Here is a 20,769-nt window from a genome sequence, read left to right as displayed (position 1 = left end):
TTCATTTTCAATGTTTCACTGAATAAATGAATTATCTTGCCCTTTAACTGATGGAGGCAATACATTACTTCAGTGATTAAAATCCACTAACACTATTGGCTTTGACAGGCCCTGCTCAAATACAGACTAGTCCCACTTCATTTCCAAGCCATTCAACACCATCCAAGTGACATTCCTGAAAGCTGTACATTTCATTTGTGCATTCTAATGATTTAATTTAGTAAGCTTAATAAGCTTATCTCTAGTCAAAGATAACATGACATTTATATGACTCTAGGCTGTGTGATAGTATTGGATTCTTCCTGCTTCAGTTTCAGCCTAGACTCTATTTTCATAATATCAGATACCAAAATGAGTATGAGAAATATCTACCCATAGGGATTTTAAAAGAAACTAAGAATGCACTCTTGTACTTTTTGAACACCTTCGTGTACTTAGAGAATATACAAGAGGATCATGGTCTCGAGAGAGGATTTTATGAAGGGGATTAGTAAAGAGATTTCTTTGGAGAGAGCTGTTGACTTTTCCATCCTCTTTTTTTTTTAATGTTTATTTATTTTTGAGAGAGAGAGAGAGAGAATGAGCAGGGGAGGGGCAGAGAGAGAGGGAGACACAGAATCCAAAGCAGGCTCCAGGCTCTGAGCTGTCAGCACAGAGCCCGACATGGGGTTCAAACCTATGAACTGGAAGATCATGGCCTAAGCCGAAGTCAGACACTTAACTGGCTAAGCCACCCAGGAGCCTCTCTTCCATCCTTTTTTGAGGGAGAGAAATTCAATCCCTAGCTTGAAGAGGATGAGCTCCTAGGCTTGGAGTTGAAGACCTTTAAGATAATCAGGAAATTTTCATTACCAGTGCCAGACCACAACAAAGGAAGCTAAAGCAGAATGTGTTCTGAGGTCTTTCCTGACCAGGAAATCAAGAGGAAGAGAGAAGTTCTCACTAAATAGCTTTGGTGGCTGCATTGGGATTGGCCCTCCCTCTCCAGGCTTATCAAGGCAAGGAGGTGGGTGATTTTCTAGGGAACCAAATGTAGGCCATACCATGAGGATTTGTGTTTGCTTGTTTGTTTGTTTTGCAGGGGTTTTGTTTATTAGGGATCTAATAGACATGAGGGTCGGAAGCACCCTCGTAATACCCTGAGACTAGGAGAGGGTCACAAGAGTTCACTTATAGCAGAGACAAATCAACCCAGGACAAGGGAATTTTAGGTCAGAGGCGGAACAGAACCATTCCACAGCTCATAAAATCAAGGTCATGAGAATCAGCTTTCATCATCTGTTAAGGGCTTTCCCATGAAGCAAATCTAGAAGGAGCCAAATAACAGCTTGCAAGCAAAGGAAAGATAGGACCTAGTGGCAGATAGCAGAAGCACTAAGCACCATCCCAGCCTACCTGCCTTGAGCTTCTAGTTGGGGGCAAGGAAGAGAATTAAACCTATATCAAGACTAGAGTGTTTCAAATATTTTACAGTGGGTATTCTGACTGCTGAACTTAAATTTTATTTGCAATTAAAATGATCATATTGTGATCTATTCTTCAGGAATGTGCAAAAAAGCCTCAGCACCTGCCTGAGCCTCCCTCCAGGTCTACACAAAGATGGTCTGTATTGAAGAAAGTTTAAAAGAGTGGTGAGAGAGCAAAAGAAACTTGGTTTATTCATGTCTCAAGTCCTGCTTGTTAATCTTACAAGTTAGGCTGCTTAACTAGAATCCAAGCAATCAGTGCCTATATTGTTAACTGATTCATTTTTTTAACGCAACATATTTTTTATAGTGCCATCAATGCATAGATAGGGTGTAATAGTACTTAGCACTCAATGGAAACATTTTAGTTTCTATCATTTCCATTATTAGAAAGTTTGAATCATACATGCTCAACATTTCGTGTGTGCGCCATACTATTTCAGGCTATGGTATAACAGTTCATTTTGCAACGTAGGGATCCCCAGAAGAGTTTGAGTCCCACTTATGTTGCTTAGATTTTGTCATTCAGGGTCAGAACACTGCTGTGTCCGCCACATCTCCCACTGGAGATGAGAAAACTGGGTTTTAGAGACAGACTGTCTGGAAGTCACAACGTGAAATTACCTTCTAAGAGAATTCAGCTAAATCACATTTAATATCAGATTTTAGTGACTTTCTCATGACTGTTTATCAGCTCTCTCAACTCCCAAATGACTCGTTAATTAATTGTTCCCCCCATTCATGGCTTATTTTCTGTCAGGTCCCTTTCCTTAGAGCACTGTTTTACCCTGTATGGCAGAAAGACTGTCTGAGATTCCGCTATTATTAAATGTAGCCTGGTATCATTTAAGTACGTTACCTTGATGATGGTGACATCACTCAGGTACTTGGCCTACAAGGAACTAGCACAATTTCACTTATTTCATTTTAATGGGTCCCCTTGGCTTTGCGGCTATAAACTAAAATACCATTGCAGTCTCCTCCGGCAATCTCAAACTTAATTATTCCACTCCAGGAAGCTGTCTGATGGCCCTGTAGAGACCTGCTTTTGCATTAAAATGCAATCCCTTATTGTGTGACAAAATTACCTTTCTTTCATGTTCTTTTTAAAATTTATTTACAAACAGCATGGAAAAGCATTTATCAGCACAAGTTAATAGGTGATTACCACAAATTTGATTCAATGATTTAATCGGACATTTTTTTAGGGTTTTCTTTTATTCTTTCCTATGTAATCATGACTTCTTAAGCACTATTCCAAGTACTGGGCATTGTGGGTAATGTGATGTAAATTGCCAGGATAGCTGACTCAAATCCTTTCCCCTACTAAGGTTTGATATATTTATTAAATTTCATAGCTTAGATGACACATCTTATATGCCCATCTCTACCAATATCCTTTTTGCTGCTTTGAGCAATTTTAGTTTTCTAAACTAAAATTTCTAAGTGATTTTGCAGAAAGAAGAGAGAGGCATATTGCAAGAGAAAGAGCCGGAGAGATCAGAGATTTACAAGTATGGTCATTTGCAATACATAGTTGTCTATGAAAATTAAAATGGTCAGTAATATATTTGATGAGCAATCAGAATTTTTAAATTTCAGAATATTTTTATAATACCAAGGAATGTTCAGTTCTGCTCATAGTCAAAAACAAAGTTGAGCTGAGAGCCAGAAACTCTGTAATATTATTTACAAGGGAAGTATTTGGGCTCTATTCATCACTTTGGTCTGTAGAGACTAATAGGAAAGTTATTTCTTGCTTCTGTTTCGCATTCTTTAAAGACAAAGGGATAGTCCATGCATATGCTGTGTTTCCTATCAATAACATTTTCTATTTCCAGTTCGTTGGGCTTTGAAAGAAATGGGGGGGTGAGAGAGAAAAAAGCGAGAGAGATTGGCATCATTATACTTTATGTGTGCGAGTAGTTTTTAATTTTGCTCTTTTCACCCTAATGCTCTCATCTGTGCAAGAAATTAAATGCATGAGAATTAATATGTTCAAGTCAATAGGTGAAGCAATAAAATACAACTGAAGAGAAAAGTCCCCCATCATGCACACGCTTTATAGGCATTTAATTCCCCATGTGGATGGGGTGTTTACTTCTCAGAACTACAGCTTCATGCAAAACAAGAATTAGGTTTTCTTCATTTTGAGCTTGCGATCCAACTTCATTTAACAACTGTGGAATTGAGGGGAAAAAAACCCAGATATGGAGTCAGACAATATTTGGAAAAAGAGTCAGGAGGAAGCTGAATTCTGCCTGTTTACTTTGGGTTTGGGAGAATGTGAAAAGAGAGATTGAATTTATAGACATAAAAATCACGAACACTTTTTTCTAAAACTCATTTTAGTTTATCCTCCCTGAGTAAACTGAACAATATTTAGTGAAGTTCTGGTCTTAGTCCCAGTGACCACTTTTAAATTATAGGATGGCCAGGGGAGGATTGATGAGTACATCAAAGACTGACAAGTCATTGCAGACAGAATAGATAGATGAAGGTTTCACGTTATCTTTTGTCTCAAAATGAAAGGATTTCCATAAAATGAGTCACTATGCTTTGTAAACATATAGGTAGTCATAGATGTTACTTGATTAGTTTTAGAGATAAACAAAAACTAAGATTAAGATCACATAAAGAAATGCCAGTTTAAATAGTCTTCCTAAGACCTACAATCAAAGATTTTATTATTGATGGCTTAATATACTAAAACATGAAACCCTATACACTGTTACCACATAAATGAAGCATATCATTCCTACTCAAAAAGAACTATTGGATAAAATGAGGCAATAATCCTAAAATAAGTTTGAAAGTGTTCAGAAAGTGACATAAACCTACAACTTTGGTTCTCACTTTGATCATAATAAATTTCATTCTTTTACTTCCCCTTCAAACATATTGTTTCGCATATTAAACAAAATAAAGATTATATTCTTTAAAAATTATGAAGATTTATTTATTCAACAAATGCTAATTAATGATACTTAGTACTATGTGACTAGGTTTGTTTTGCCCTGTGTCCATCAAATGGAAGACTTTTAGGCAGGGTGGATACAGATTTTGTGGTGCCTGAAGCCTGTAACATTTCGGGAGCCCTTTGGAAGACATAAAGTAAAAACTTAGGAAGACACAACTAGTAGGCCTCCTCCCAGGGCCTTGGGAGAAGGGTGGTCTAATGAGAGCCCTGAAGTGTAAACTACATTAACTTCATAGTTAATCTTGTAAACTGATCTCTTGTAATTTTATGAAAAACATGATACTTCTTATCCTTTGAATGGAAACAAAGTGCATCAACTTGAAAAAGCAGAGAAAACTGCACCCTCCTTTGCTTTTCAATAAAATGCTCAGCAAGATTTTTCTCAATTTTCCAGCATCAGATGGTGATAACTATGCCTTTCTGTACCTCCTTAGTGGTATTATTAAAAGGACAAGTGTTTGGGGGCCAGATAATCTAAATGATAGGTAACAGGAGATGAAACCTACACCTTCAGGAAGTGTATTACAGAGCTGTTGGTCAATGCAAGTGACTTAAGATCCCAGAAGTATTAAGAGATAGTCTGTGCCCCAGTCCTATAAGACCAGGAGTAAACTGCAAGACATCTGAACAGTCAATCAGGGTAGGGACACTGAGGCCCATCACAACTATCCACATATTAAATGAAACTATTTTGGTAACACCTTTATGAAGCACCTACCCATAGGCCACTTTCATGCTTGGTAGCATTGATATAACTTATTTCTGAATTACAAAAAGCCTATGTAAATCATGAAGTAACTTAAGTGATTTTGATTTGTTTACTCAGTCAATCCAGAATTACTTCATTCATCCTCTACCTGAAACATAGCCTGATGATTCAGGAGGTATCCCCTTGATTAGTTCCACTGCTATTTAATCTAATCTCTATCAGATTTTAGTTTTGCACGGATAGTGGAAGTTGGTTAGCTCTGAGAAGTACACCTGGGGCAGGGTGTGCTCTGTGTGGTAAAATTAGTGGTCTCATGTTTGGATGCGAGGAGAATTAAAAGAGAGACAAACAGATCATTTTGTTGGTCATGATGCCTTCGCTATGGATGGGAAGGGATTTCTTGCTGCATAATCTTAGGAAAGAGGAGGTTTCTGGCTTCCTGCTTCATGTAAGACAATTCTTTCTCTAGAAGTCTCCTCATAGTCTCCGACGTGGAAGGCTTCATAAGAAAATGACGCCTTAGGGGCGCCTGGGTGGCGCAGTCGGTTAAGCGTCCGACTTCAGCCAGGTCACGATCTCACGGTCCGTGAGTTCGAGCCCCGCGTCGGGCTCTGGGCTGATGGCTCAGAGCCTGGAGCCTGTTTCCGATTCTGTGTCTCCCTCTCTCTCTGCCCCTCCCCCGTTCATGCTCTGTCTCTCGCTGTCCCAAAAATAAATAAACGTTAAAAAAAAAAAAAAAAAAAAAGAAAATGACGCCTTAGAAAACGGTTGGACCTGAGTATTTCATGCTAGGTTTGTTGAGGAGTGCAGTCAGAGAGAAATGTAAGTTAAGAAACATGAGGTAATTGTAATAAACTGGAGGAAATGTAGCAGGATCTGTTTGTTAGGATTCTTCCTGGTGTCCCTTTGTTTTTGCAGAGAAGGATGCTCCTTTCCTCCAGGTATAGGCATCTCAGTTGAGGGTTTGATGGCTGTTTCAGGGGGAAAAGTATGAGCAGTAGTAGAGGTCAGAGGGACCTTCCTGCTCCTGCTCTTTCTCCAACTCCTTTTGCTTAAAATATTCAATATATCAAAGTGCCGTATTTTGAGGTACATGTCCCGAGCCCCAACAGCAACATTTGAAGTATTTCATCACTCCTTTCTTAAAACACTTTCTTTCCTGAATTCTGGGATAAAATTCTCTCTCATTTTTTTTTTCCTACTTCACAGGCTGGTCTTCCTCAGCCTGGTCGTGTTGCTTCCACTCTTTATAATGTATATAGGTTCGGGTAAAATGTCTACAAGGCTCCGTCTTGAAGCTTTTATCCTGTCAATCTAGCAACTCACCTCCAGTGACCTCATTGGATCACATGGCTTCAAAAAGCATCAATATTCCAATGATTCCGTATCTCTAGCTCCAGCCTAAACTGTTTCCATGAAATCCAGGCATGTTTATCAAACTGCCATAGACATCTTCACTTAGATGTCTCAGACTGATGTATCAAAAATCAAGTTCCTGATTTTCTTTCTTAAAGTTGCTTTTCCCCCCTGCAATTCCCCATCCTAGTAAAAATCAGTTTAATTACTCAAGCTAGTTAGCCAATGTCTTTAAAGTTATCATTGACTTCTCTCTATAGTCCCATCCCAACGTCCAAACCAATAGCAAATTCTATCATGTCTGTCTTCGAAATACAATACAGAATCTGACTAATTCTCACCACCTCCACTGCAATTCTTACCACGTCCATTGCTACCATCTTCATCCAAAACACCATCATTTCTTGCCTGGCCTTTGCAATAACCTTATAACTGACCTATCATCACCTTTGTCTCACTACAGTTCAGTCTCTTCACACAACCAGGAGGATTCTTTTTAACATGTCAAATCATGCCATTCCCTACAAAGCCCTAGAGTTGTCACCCACCTCCACAAGGCTAAAATCTGAAGCCCTAATGATGTGGCTTCCATGGCATTTTTATGATCTCATCCTCTATTTTCCTCCTGGTTTCACCTGAGTTCAAATACTCTGGCCAACGTGCAGTTTCTTGAATATGCAAAACATGCTCCTTTCTGAGGACTTTTCACTTGCTATTCTCATTGTGCTCTTCACCAAGAGATTTCATGGGTATTTCTCATGTGATTCTTAACTGTCACCACACAGAGAAAAGACAATATCTATCATCTACCATCTGAAATTCTCTATACATTGCCCCTTTCTTTGTTTCTTCATATAAGTTATTGTCATTTAATATATGACATGTTTTCCAGCTTTAGAAAGAGATAGTTGACGTAGAACTTTGTTTAATTTTAAATTGTAAGCATGAAGATTTTATATACTTACATACTGTAATATGATTACTGCCGTAGGGTTAGTTAATACCTCTGTCACCTCACATAATAACCATTTCTTTTTTGTGGCATGAACATTTAAGATCTCTCTGAGCAACTTTCAAGCACATAATACAGTATTGTTAAATGTAGTTACCATGCTATGTGTTAGATCTCCAGAAATTATTCATCTTATAACTGGAAGTTTGTACTCTTTGACTACTATCCCCTTATATCCTTTACCTCTAGCCCCTGACAATTCTCATTTACTCTATTTCTATGAGTTAGACTTTTTCTTCTAGATTCCATACACAAATGATATCATACAGTATTTTTTTTGCTTTATTGGACTTATTCTAACATAGTATCCTCAGGGGGCACCCATGTTTTTGCAAACTGCAAAACTTTCTTATGGCAGAATAATATTCTATTGTATATATGTACCACATCTTTATCCATTCATCCACTGATGCACACTTAGCTTGTTTCCATTTCTTGGCTTTTGTGGACTAATGCTGCAATGAACATTAGAGTTCAGGTATCTCTTTGAGATCCTTTGGACATATACTCAGAAGCAGGATTGCTGGATCATAAAATCATGAAAAACCTCTGTACTATTTTCCATGGTGGCAGAAATCAATCCACATTCCCACCAATAGTGTACAAGTTTCCTCTTCCCTCCACATTCTTGTCAACATTTCTTATCTATTGTCTTTTTGATAGTAGCCATTCTGACAGGTGTGAGGTGATATTTCATTGTGGTTTTGATTTGCATTTTCCTGATTAGTCATGTTGGGCATCTTTTCACATACCTGATGGCCATTTGTATGTCTTCTTTGGAAAAAAGTCTGTTCAGATCCTCTTCCCATTTATAAATCATATTGTTAATTATTTTGCTGTTGAGCTGTAAGTGTCCTTTATATAATTTGGATGTTAACCCCTTATCAGATATATGATTTGCAACTATTTTCTCCACTCCATAGGTTGCTATTTAATTTTGTTAATTGTTTCTTTTGCCAAGCAGAAGCTTTTCAGTTTGATTTAGTCTAACTTATTTTTGCTTTGTTTGCTTGTGCTTTTGATGTCATATTCAAAAATCATTGCCAAGGCTGATGTCAAGTAGCTATTCCCCTTTTTTTTATCTCTGGGAGCAGGTCTTATGTTTAAGTCTATTCTGAATTATTTTTTTGTGAACAATGTATAATAAGGGTCCAATTTTATTCTTCTGCCTGTGATTGTCCAGTTTTCGCTACACTATTTAAGAGACTATCCTTTCCCTATTGATTATTCTTGGTTCACTTGTCAAATATTAGTTGATTGCAAAGGTAATGCTTTATCTTTGGACTCTTTCTTGGGGTTGCTTTGGCTGTTTGAGGTCTTTTGTGATTCCATGTGGATTTTAGGATGGTTGTCTTTATTTCTAAAAAAATACCATTGGAATTTTGATAGGAATTGCATTAAATCTATAAATGGCTTTGGGTGCTATGGACACTTGAACAATGCTAATAATATTTGTTAACAATACTTAGGATTAACAATATTTGTTAAAATGTCTTATTGGACAATTGAAAACATTTGGAAAAATAATGCCAATATCCTGTTACATAAAACTGATTTTTTTAGGAATTTGAATATATTTCCCGGAAAAGATGTCTAAAAAATTGCAAGTGAAAGGGGCAATTTTCCAGAGAGTGTAGATAATAGGATGCAGAATATCTGGTTGGCCTTGTGGCTTTTCTGTCTTCTACAGTGTGGATGAAGAAAGGCCATGTCATTTTGGTTGGTCATCATGTTACCATTGGTATAATTCCTTTTCAAATTTAATGGTTTTATATGAATAGATGACATACTTGCATATTTCAGTGATGGCCTGATATGCTCACTTAGTTTACAAATACCCAGAAACATTGGCTTTAGAAGCTGCCAAGACATGCAGCAACCACAAGGCTTCTTTGGGGACTGTGTCAGCTTTATATCTCAGGTGGGGTTGGTGACTGTTATTTCTAGAACTTGACAGTTGTATTTCCAATATGTGAAGAGTAATTCTTACTGCTTTCAGTAATAAGCTTAATCTAGGAGTAACAAAACTCTTATTTCTTCCTCCTGGGGCCTTCAACTCTTCAACATGTGGGACCAAGAGCCATCTTTTTTAAGAAATGAGAGAAATTGCAAGTAGATATAAACAATTTTTGAGTAACATAATCTGTGAAAACAGTTTTATTATTCAACACTTCTGAAATGTGAAAATGAAATAAACAAAACCAAACCAAAGGCACCATGACACTGAATAGCTTATAAAATACAAGAATTATCTAAAGGCATGTTTTTGGTGGCTTTAGATACTTAATATGCAGCTTAGTAGGAAAGAGGGTGTAAGCAAAAGGCTTTATGCCTTATGCCAGGAAAATCACCCTATAAACACTGAATTATCTGTGGCAAATCAATATACAGATTTTATCAAGTTACTTAAACTTATATTTGTAAGAAACATCTATGGAAGAGTTGTTTGACTTTATTAACTTTTAATTCCTAGTAAGATAAATTTTTATACATTTTGATGGAATTGAAAAGTAATTTATGATGTTTTATAATTATAAGATACTTTGGCAGGAGAAAATGTCAAACCCTAAGGTTCAGAAGATTGTAGAAAGGTAAAAAATATTGAAAGGTCTTTCTAAGAAAGTGAAAATTAAATCGATTTATCGGTGAAATAATTTAACATCTAGACTTAAATTCAAGGTTATTCTAAGCCTTTGATATAGATTTTAATAGTTTTATTGACTACATATTAATCTTTTAAAATATATTAAGTACCTTTTAAAAATTCTGGTTCTCTCCAATATAATTTAGATTAAATATTAGATAAAGGGTAGACATAAAATGATAAATCATTTAAGGGAAATACACTTCATATATGTTTTATATTTTCTAAAATAATCCCAAATTCATATAGATTTTCAATATAACTTGATAGTGTTTGGCATAACATTTGGCATATGATAGTTACATCAGTCTGGATTCTGGGTTGCAAGTGACAAAAACAAAGTCTGGCTAACGTATCAGAAAAGAAATTTATTGGAAATGTATCAGCCCATCTTGTGAAGACTGGTGAATCAGGCTCAGAAAATGGACAGGAAACAAGGAAGCATTAGTATCAAGATTCCCAGCTCTGGAAACATTGTAAAGTTGTCTGGTCTAGTCTGGTCTTTGTGACCAAATACTATTACTACTGATGGTTGCCCACTGAGAATATATTGAAAACCACACCTTTGTCTTCACATCCTAACTCAACATTCAATATCTTACTTCAAATGACTGAAACTACGTCAGGTGACTATACCCTTACTGCCAAGATTATGAAGAGACAATATCTGAATCTCTTCAGCTTGCCAACTTACATGCCAACCAAGGCTTAAATAATAGGAGAATCTTCTCCATCAAATAAGAAGAAATCTTGAGTAGTGGAAAACTGAAGAAAAACAGATGTCCTTTGAACTTGGCATTCCATTATACACACACACACACACACACACATACATACATACAGTCGATTCTTGTTATTTGTGGTAGTTATGTTCTGTAAAATCTCCTTGAACACTGAAGGATTAGTGAATACTAAGCATTGCACCCAGGGAAAAATACAGAATTAGGTTCATGTGAGCCTTTGATCACATTTTCATCAGCTGATCAATATTTAACTTCTTTTTATTTCTGTTTATGCTTAAAGACATCCTACTTAACATACATTGTTAATTCATTAACATTGAACTTATGACCAACAGTACTATAACTTATGCCTGAATGAAGCTTATCTAACACATGTATATTCTCCTTAAGGCATACCACAGCCTTCTTGCCCTTAGGAACACTACACAGCACTTTGCCAATGTGCTTAGGGAACATTTTAAAAAGCAAAACAACCAACAAAAAACACGAAAATGTTTTTAAAAAATGTGGTGCTACATAAACTGCAAGAAGGACACATTTACAGTATGAAAGCTAAAACAAGAAGGCAGAGTGTTGCCTTGTTTAATTTCTGCTGGGAATGTGAATGTCCAGCAGCTGAAATTTTTTGCTGCTCTGTGCATGAGTATGATTGCAAATGACAGCAAAAGTACCAAGAGTATTGATTTGGGGTTACAAATAAATTTCAGCAAGTAGATAAATTCACAAATATGAAATCTGTGAACAATGAAGATAGACTGCATATATATATGTATACATATACATATATAATACATATATATGTATACATATATATCATGCATATATATACATATATATATTGCATACACACACACACATATATATTTAGAATTGACAAGTACTGCTGTGATTCTGAAAACTGTAAAGCATACACATGCATATAAACCCTGAAGTCATAGTAATGTAAGTCAATGATCTAACATACACAAAAATTCTGTAGTGGCATCGACACCTTTCAATGTTTTAAATTCTTAGTATATTTCTGTTATTAGATAAATTTCATAATGTAGGAAATTATATTTCTCCTATATTTGATTTTCTGGTTTAACTGCTAATACTTCAAATACGTTTTTACATCTATGAATTGCTTATCATTTGTGGGTTTTACTTAGCTATGTCAAAATCTCTTAGCCATTATTCAAGTTTTTAGTATAAAAAGCTAGTGCCCAACTCCTGTATAATATTTTCAGTTTCTAAATTACATTGAAAGTTAATTATCTAAAGTATTAATTGCCCTCCTTTGTTTAAAGATACTTCAGATTGAAGTAATTTTTTTCTACTATTTATACATTTGATGAGTTGGATAGATCTTATCAGTCAAGTGACTTCTCGAGCCCTTGGCAAATTAAAGATATTAAAACACAAATAATTTAGCCTAATTCCTGTCAACATTCCCACCTGTGGTTTCTTTCTGGACACAAGCAGAAAGAAACCACAAGATGTTGGTATGGCTAAGTGCTTTCTGTACTTTAATGTTTAAACCTTTCCCGCTTTTTCTTGGTTTACTTACTCTTGACCTTTGGTGTATGACAGTGGGGATAATGATATGAAATGTAGTTTATGAAGAAACAAGGAGGAAAAGCCATCCAATTCCAAAACCATGATCCAGATGGTTTGGGGATTGGAAACCTTGCCAGCCCCATGGTTAATGTCAGCATTAGTGATAACTTCTGGCAGAGATGGATCAGAAGGGTGGTGTTAGGACTTATTTGAAGCAGAGACTTGGATCAAAGATTCAGAAGCCTTTTATTTCAACATAATGCTGATAAGGGAGACAGGACCAAAATAGGTGTAGTCTCGTAGACATCTCAGTCCTAGACTCCAAAGACATCCAACTGAAAAATATCAGAAGATAGAATTCAACTTCTAGGTAATAGGAGAACAAAAATGATTCTAGAAATTGAAGGTTGTTTGGCCTCTGCCCTGTTTTATACTATCTCCTACAGTGGGTGGGCTCAGGTCATGAGATATCATTTTAACCAAGAAGGAGGTCGGAAGCTTGCAGGATAAGGTTGGACATGCTAAAATAATCTTTCAGAAATAATAGGTCTACAATAAAATCAGGTACACGTGTATGAATTTCTGAAGGAAAGTGAATTCAGTTATTGGAAAATAATAGAGAAAAATGGCAAAGACTCTAAGACCTACTATTCATATATTCATTTATTTGAAGTAAATTCATATCTAAAATAAAAATGAAATACCATAATTCATTGATTCTTAGATGCACTTAATTTTTTTTTCATTTTATTTATTTTAGAGAGAGCAAGGGAGGGAACAGAGGGAGAGAGAGAGAATCCCAAGCAGGCTCCATTCTCTCACTGCAGAGCCTAATTCCAGGCTCGATCCCATAATCCTGGGATCACCACCTGAGCTTAAATCAAGAATCCACTGCTCAACCAACTGAGCCACCCAGGCACCCCTAAGATGCACTTTTTAAAACATTTTTAATATCTCTGAAACCTGTAGACATCTTACAATCAGTGGTATCCTACAGTTAAAATTGGATGATTCTTTTCTTCATGAAACATAAAATAAGTAGGCTTGTTACAATTGAAGTTAACTTTGATCTGATTAAATATGGTAATACACTTTAAATTTAGAAAAAGATATTCATTACTAGAAGCAAGATTGATAAACTATATAAAATATACATTTAAAAATAATTTTAACATGACACTAGAATTTAAACCTAGAGATCAGTAGATGCCTGGACCCTAAAGTGGATCAACTTTCCATTATTTTGCACAAAGTTCTTTTTGTCTACATGTATGTATACTTTTCTCCAGAGTCTTTAGTTTTCATCAAATTCTAAGCTAGTAATCAAAAGCAAAAAACATCTTAAATAATTATACATGATTATTTTTTAATAGTTCAAATGATGATTGCATAGTAGATGAACATTTTCTAATTATTACATTAAAAAAATTCATCAGGGCGCCTGGGTGGCTCAGTCAGTTAAGCATCCAACTTCGGCTCAGGTCACGACCTCATGGTTCGTGGGTTCGAGCCCCACAATGGGTTCTGTGCTGACAGCTCAGAGCCTGGAGCCTGCTTTGGATTCTGTGTCTCCCTCTCTCTCTCTCTGCCCCTCTCCTATTTGTGTTTTTCTCCAAAATAAATAAATAAATAAACAAACATTTTTAAAATGTTGGAAGAAAAAAAAATTCATGCAAGTAACTTTTTTGTTTGTTTGTTTGTTTTGGATTCTTTATGAATATCCTAATATCCCATAGCTTAACAGACATAAGTTCATTTGATTTATAGTAGAGTCCTTCATTTATACCCACAATGAAAAAGCAGAAAGGACTTTTTACTATTCCAGTAGAATGTATCACAGTATTAAATTTCAGTGGCTAGAAAATGTGTCAATTTCCATATTGACACTTTAAAGAATTAAGTGTAAATCCAACTTCATAACTTTAGAATAATTTCTTCTAGTTTCCAAACAATCTGTTCTTTTGTAAAATCCATGCAATGGGAAGAACAATGTCAACTGAAATTCAACTATATTCACAGTCTCATTTTAAAAGGAAAAGTAGAAATTTTTAAAAAGAGGAAACTTTAAAGGAAACTCAGAATAATAGAGTTTTGATTATGAAGGTTAAAGCCCAGGCTACTGTGGAGAGGAGACAAAAGAGAAATAGTTTTTATTCAAAACAATAATATAATATTTGAGCTGTCCTTTGTCTATTAAAGACTCAAGAGATTGGGGCGCCTGGGTGGCTCAGTCCGTTGAGTGTCCAACTTCAGCTCAGGTCATGATCTCACGGTCCGTGAGTTTGAGCCCCACGTTGGGCTCTGTGCTGACAGCTCAGAGGCTGGAGCCTGTTTCAGATTCTGTGTCTCCCTCTCTCTCTGGCCCTCCCCTGTTCATGCTCTGTCTCTCTCTGTCTCAAAAATAAATAAACATTAAAAAAAAAAGACTCAAGAAAGAAAACTGGTTTGCTCCAACGATTCAAGTCAAGAGGAAAAAGAGGAAAAGATGACCCTAAAAGGGGAACGAGAATGTGAAAAATTATGGGGGCACCTGGGTGGCTCAGTTGGCTAAGTATCCAAATCTTGATTTCACAGGTTGTGAAATCTCATGGTTTGTGAGTTCGAGCCCTGCATCGGCCTCCGTGCTGACAGCGTGAAGCCAGCTTGGGATTCTCAGTCTCTCTCTCTCTGTCCCTCCCCTGCTCAAGTTCTTTTTCACTCTCTTGAAGTAAATGAATAAACATTAAAATTTTTTTTAATGTGAGAAATTGGAGAACAAATAAAAGAAATATTTTTTTGTGGCAGAGATGTCTAGGAACTTAGAAACAATGCTGTCATTAAATTTTTATTTTTTATTTTTTGCGCTGCAGTAATTATGCTCCAGCATACTATGGATCTGGTAGAAGATTTGCATAACAGCATTTATGTTAGTTGTACCTTTGGAAGTGAAATAGAAGCAGTACAGACATGTTTGAGATCTCAGCCTTTTTTTTTTTTTTTTTTTAATGTTTATTTCTGAGACAGAGAGAGACGGAGCATGAGGTGGGGAGGGGCAGAGAGAGAGGGAGACAGAATCTGAAGCAGGCTCCAGGCTCTGAGCTGTCAGCCCAGAGCCGGACGCGGGGCTCGAACTCACGGACCGCGAGATCGTGACCTGGCTGAAGTCGGACGCTTAACCGACTGAGCCACCCAGGCGCCCCTTTTTTTTTTTAATTTTTAAAAAATGTTTATTTTTTGAGACAGAGACAGAGCACAAGCAGGGGAGGTGCGGGGGGGTGGGGGGGTGGGTACAGTATCTAAAACAGGCTCCAGGCTCTGAGCTGTCAGCCCAGAGCCGGACGCGGGGCTCGAACTCACGGACCGCGAGATCACGACCTGAGCCGAAGTCGGACGCCCAACCAACTGAGCCACCCAGGCACCCCTGAGATCTCAGCCTTTGTAGCCAGGCTTATTTTGGCTCAAATCTAGGCTCCAACAATACAACTACCAACCTCTCTGTGCTTCATTTACCTAAGCCCCAAAATGGAGGTAAAGTGTACTTAATCCATAGAGTTGTACTCAGGATCAAATCAGTTAATGCATATAAAGTTCTTACACCACTGTTAGGCATATAATAAACATTAAACAAAAGATGTCAGATAAAATGACACATAGAAAACCCAAGGAACTTGTGGCAGCATTGGGTGTTACTGAGTAATGGAAAACTGAGTCAGGAGCAGGGATTTAAAACAAAGTATCTGGACAAGTCTATGTGCTCCTTTGTGACCCTTTTGTATGGCATCTCAGGAAGGTTCAGAGATAGCAAGAGTAGGAACGAACCTGTTCCAGCTTTATGAAATGGAGGCTTGCGTTGATTTTGTGAAGATGTTAATAAAGGGTAACTCTGGAAGGCTGAAAGACTGTGGGATATTCCGGTTACATATGCAACATGGAAAGTGAAATTTTTCAGTTATCTCCCTCCTCAGAAATAACCTCTGTTAACAATATAATGTATAGAATATGCTTTTTTTCTTTGTAGTCTTAATAAAATTATTTTTCTTTTAAATGAAGAAAAATACATATTCAATAATCATTTTCATTTCCATGAATTGACCAGCATGAAATGATTCTTTGTTTCCATTTTCACTGTTTTCAAAAAAAGGTGCTACTCTGAAAATTGGGAGGCATAGACCTTCCAGCTTTAACTTGTGCTACCCTATGCAAATGGATTTTTATCTCAGGGATTCAATACCATCATATTTTAAATGAAAGTATTTAGCTAAATCATCTCTAAAGTGCTTTCCAATTCTAAAATTATATAATTTTAAGTGCTCAATAGCAACTTGGTTGATTGAATTATAACCAGTCACAAACCATTCATAATGTTAAAATTGGTGATGGCAATGGAAGAGGAAGCAGGCAGATTTATAACCTGAGCAGTGGCGTTTGGAGCTGGGGCGGGGCGGGGGGAGGAGGAAAAAAGGATGGCCAGAGATTACTAGACAAGGCATTGATTTCTGGAATTTTTGTCTCCAATCTCTTGAAGTCTTTTCTTTAACTATCCTCCACCACTCAATCTGCAGTTGTCATAATACTTGCTGGAAGTAGATGTTTTCTTAGAATGAGTAGCATGTAAATCAGTGATTTAAGTCTTGGGATTGTCAGATTCATGAGGTGCCTGGGTGGCTCAGTCCTTTAAGATGCTTTAAGCATCTGACTTCAGCTCAGGTCATGATCTCATAGTTCATGAGTTCAAGCCCTGCATCAAGCTCTCTGCTGTCAGCACAGAGCCAGCTTCAGATTCTCTGTCCCCCTTTCTCTCTGTGCATCCCTGCTTGCACTCTGTCTCTCTCAAAAATAAATAAACATTAAAAAATAAATTGTTGGGTTTGTTTTTGACATTAAGGCCAGTAAACCAGCGCCATTTTGGGGAATATTGTGGGGAACTAGCATTGAAAGAGCCCATGGGAAGTAAATAAATGAATGGGAGTTATAGACCCGTTGGTGGGTGGCAGGGTTGGCATAAAGAGAAGAGGAAGTTAATAGACAAGTCTGGAAACTTTTGAGTTCCTTAGTTTCCGTGAAAGCCGGCCCCCAGTCAAAGTTCCAAAGGAAACTGAGCTAATTCAAAATGTAGATACTCTAGCCTGAGATGCTTTGAATTTATTTATTCAGCTCGAGGCATTTGCTCTCTATATATGTTATTTTAGGATTATGATGCCAGATGTTTCTTGTGCAGGATGCTGGCAATGAAATTCTTCGCATATTTACCTTTTGATTTTTATCTGGGAGGCTTTGACTGGCTGTCACATGACTGCGATGAAAAGAAATAAACAATCTAACTTTTCAAACTTAAAGTTTAATAACTCTTCCCACATTGATATACTTATCAAGCTTAGTATCATTGATAGTCATAGGCCCTTTTCTCAACTTCTGTTGATTCTATCTTGTCTGCAATCATACCCTGTGAAATAAAATTAAAAATATATAATTACAGTCCTCTTGGTAGGCTGTTGACTATTTTGAGTTAAAAAGCATTCTGTGCTGGCAGCAGAAACACAGCAGCAGTGGTCTAATTTCCTTTAATCCACTAGGTGCCTGCTTAATTACAACCTTCCATTTACTAGCTCTCTGGCTGTATTCCATCTTTGCTTGTATATATTTTTTTCATTCAGTTTATCATCCATTTCTATTTCATCGAGCAACATATAATACAGATTGTGCCTGTTCTGCTGCCTGGCTTGCACACATTCAGTGGAGCCATTTCTGTATTTTGTTGTAGAGTTGATTTTGACTTTTTTTTTTTTAACTCAGAAGAAAGACATTTATAATGAAGTTTAATCTTTAACAGTTTTTTTTTAATGTCAGAATATTATGGGAAATAACAGAAGCGTTTAAAAATCTTTTCAACTGTCAAATTGATAAGGAAGCTGGCAGATACGGGGGGAGAAAATGAAGAGATGTTGGTGGAAGTGTTTGGCTGCCATATAATGTATCTTGTTAATTACTTTCAATGAAAGAAGACTCTTAGAACTAGTTTTCAAAACCACTCTCTTGTATATACATGCAGATCATACTTCTTCAAACCAACCAAATGAATGAAGTCAATAAATGTTAAATATAATAATTCAATATGCAATTATTATTTATGAAAGGACTTATTGATTATATAGATTTAATTATATGCATATAACATATATGAAAATTCTGTACAGCTAAAATATTTTGGTGTCAAAATTGTACATGATATACTATAGGATTCAATAGAATATTGGGTCTGTTTATAGTAAATTTATTCAACTTCCTTAGATTGTAATATACATGAAGGCAGGGACATTGTCTAATCTTTTCAGCACCATATTTTGACACTAAATATAATGTGTGGCACAAAGTAAATTCTCAATAATATTTGAAATACAGGGATATAAAGATTTAAATGATTTTTTTCCCTATTGCAGGCATAAAGAGATATACGCCTACAGATTTAACAACATTCCACGACAGACAAACATAATGGTTAAGTGTAGAATGAGTTTAACCTTGTGAAGACTGTTGTCAGCTGTTATGAGAAGACAAATCTAGGAGGCTACAGAGAGGCAGAGACAATGAAATGTCTATCTAGAAGTTTAGGATATATATACCATTTTTTAGATTAAAAAATAATTGAAAATACAAATGTTAGGGTTTTTTGTAGGTTAAAAATAAAAGATGGTGAGGAGGCAGGAGGAGGGATCATAAACAGAAAGGGGACCACAGGATTACTTTAGAGTGATAATTGTGTTTTATAACTTGATGATGGTGGTGGCTACATGCCTGTATGCATTTGCCAAAATGCATTGAACTATACACTTAAAATGGGTGCTTTCTGCTGTTTGTCAGTTATATTCAATATGGTTGATTTAAAAAATGTTCCCAAGTAAGCAAGCAAATAAAATAAAATAAAATAAAATAAAATAAAATAAAATAAGATGATGCGAGATATAGTGCCTTTTTAAAAAAAGTTTAGCCAGAGAAACATTTCACACCCTGACTGGAAGCTTGACCTGGAAATAATTTATCAACTTGGAATTTGTTGACCAAAAAAATCAATGACTCTGTCATTTTCATTTTATTCATTCTTTTGTTGTTTCTGGCTTTTGGCACTGCAAAAGCAATGCCTAGAAAACATTACAGACCAGAAAGAACCAAGACATCTCACTAAGTTCTTTAATCACTATGAAGGAATGGATTAGAAATTAGTGCCATTCAATATAGCTCATTGTATTTCTGGACACATTTTTGTGATGACATCAAAATTCTCTCTCTTTTTTAATAGAGTTTTTTATCTTTAATTTTGCTGTCTCTGCTCACTTTTATTCAGTAAGCAACAGACTTGCCTCATTTGTTGGGACTAGCTCCATATTTGGCAATGCTTTGAGGGTCTGTATCATAGAGTTCTGTCTGACTTCAAATTATATGATTCTTTAAGCTTTCCTACTGGAATGCAGGCAATGTTCTAACTTTAGTGCTTAGCAATGAAGTCATCATGTCATATGCTCTAAATAAATAGCACAGATAAATGAATTACTCTTTCCAGTGGATTTTTTGAACTTCTTTTGAAAGAATATCTAGATCAGACAATTTAGCTTTTTCTTTTATTTTTTTACCACTATCTTCTACCAAAAAGTATGTAATATGTTGTTATTTGATTCTTTGTCTCAATATCTTTAATTTGGATGACAATTCTATCTGCATCTAGGATCTATGAGTATGTTGCCATGATTATTTTTCATATTTAGTGGTTATTCACCACATTTTGAACACTCCTTTTCATGTTTGGGGTGATTTTCTTCCTTATAAGTCCTGTCTTCTCAAGGAAAATACCAGGTATTGACTTTCCCAGCCTCCCTTGCAACTTAGATCATGGAATTAGAAGGCTCTGCCAATTCAAAGCATCTATTTGAGTTTCATTTGGAAGAGGAGCTACCATTATGTATGAGGTGTTACCTGATGTACCAAATCATAAATTTGGGCATGTATAGTAAGTCTCTATCATCAAGTGAATTCATCCATCTCATTAATTTATTCCTATGATCTCATTAGAAGTTCCCAATGACTAATTAACAAAGAAGGAAAAGGTTGAACTTGCTTTGGTTTATAGACCATCCTGCATGGTACATAAGAAATATGGACCTCCTCAGTGTTATAATAGTACTCAGGGATGTACCTAAAAGACAGTGGAGAATTAATATCCTAAAGGGAAGAATTTTGGGCAATATCTTTCATTGCCCACTTAGAAGGAAATAAGACCCGAAGTACCTTTTACACCTATTCATGGATACTGATTAATAATTCAGCATGGACTCAAACTCAGAAGAAATGA

This window comes from Prionailurus viverrinus, chromosome B1 (assembly GCF_022837055.1).
Source record: "Prionailurus viverrinus isolate Anna chromosome B1, UM_Priviv_1.0, whole genome shotgun sequence".
In the NCBI taxonomy this organism is placed as follows: domain Eukaryota; kingdom Metazoa; phylum Chordata; class Mammalia; order Carnivora; family Felidae; genus Prionailurus; species Prionailurus viverrinus.
Note: the sequence above shows the minus strand (reverse complement) of the source record.